The following is a 1,306-nucleotide window of genomic DNA, read 5'->3' on the forward strand; positions in this document are numbered from 1 at the left end:
CAATGTAGTTTAGGATGTAAGTTAAACAACACGTCTGAAGCAGAGTTTGAACTGTGTGTCAGTGGTTTCACAGATTCCTTCTTGTGTGACAGTCTCACGTTGATGGTTTCTCATGTAGTGATTCTCCATCACGTTCTGAATCTGTTACACAGTGAATATTAAACTGAGGCTTGACTTGAAATTAAATCACAAATCAAATCAAGTGCTTCTTTCTGACAAAAAAAATTCAATTTAATATTTACCACAAATCATTCAGACATAACAACGATGAATCAGTAAGTTCATCAGTCACAAATCAGAGAAACTGCCTCAAAACAAATGTGATCAGAGCTGCTGATGTGATGTAGCAGCATCCAGGACCGACTCCCCCATGAAGCCAAATGTCTCTCCAGGACATCAAAGCAGTTTTCACAGTCACAAAACTATTTGTCCTCCTCTGTCCAGCAGCACCTTCCACCTGAGACGAAGTTCCTGCCGTCACTGTGTTGGAGAAAAACAACAAAGGCGCCACCTGCTGGAGCAGCTGCTGTCCTGCAGCCTCTCCACCACAGAAAGGCTCTGACAGCACACAGCGCTTCACAGAGGAACATATACATGTGATGAAGAGCTGAGCTGACACTCAACATGTGTTTGAGGATTTACTCATTCAGACATTTAAACTGAGACACTCAGTTTACACAGTTACAACATCTACATACAGATTACCTCTTCACAGCAGGAGGTTGTTCTCCTTTAAAGCTGGATGCAGGTTCAGGTTCAGGTTTGAGTCTCTGATGGATCCTGATAGAAGAACACTTAGTTTAGTTTGCTTCACAAAAGTCTCCAAGTATTAAATACATTTAATATAGTTGTACACATAGTTGTACAGTTGTGACCCTAGAGGCTGGATCCTCACAGGAGGAAAGAAACCAGAAAATATTCACATTTAAGAAGCTGCAATGACTGAATTTAGAAAGATTTTGTTAAAAGGTTGCTCAAACTGATTAATCAATTTTTAACATGGTTGGATGATTTCATAGTTAACAACTAATCAATGAATCAAATAATTGTTGCAGCCCAAATATTTCATGAAGGTTTGTCTTAGTGTTTGTGTTATTCTACATTTTGACACAAAGATTTAGATTTTTACTGCAAATCTTTATCAGTTCCATCCATCCATTATCTATACACCGCTTAATCCTCACGAGGGTCGCGGGGGGGCTGGAGCCTATCCCAGCTGACTTAGGGCGAAGGCAGGGGACACCCTGGACAGGTCACCAGTCTATCACAGGGCCACACTTAGAGACAGACAACCAAGCACATTCAC

General features: G+C 41.0%; 1 long non-coding RNA gene across 1 annotated transcript in view; it reads right to left on the bottom strand.

Annotated features, from left to right (window-relative positions):
* Positions 1-235: 235 nt before the first annotated feature.
* LOC103368573 (uncharacterized) overlaps positions 236-1,306 on the bottom strand; it is a 6,410-nt gene continuing 5,339 nt past the window's right edge. The window contains exon 3 of the long non-coding RNA XR_520785.1: positions 236-780. This is a non-coding gene — a long non-coding RNA (uncharacterized LOC103368573). The remainder of the gene's footprint in view (positions 781-1,306) is intronic.

This window comes from Stegastes partitus, unplaced genomic scaffold, assembly GCF_000690725.1.
Source record: "Stegastes partitus isolate 25-593 unplaced genomic scaffold, Stegastes_partitus-1.0.2 Scaffold1175, whole genome shotgun sequence".
Lineage (NCBI taxonomy): Eukaryota > Metazoa > Chordata > Actinopteri > Pomacentridae > Stegastes > Stegastes partitus.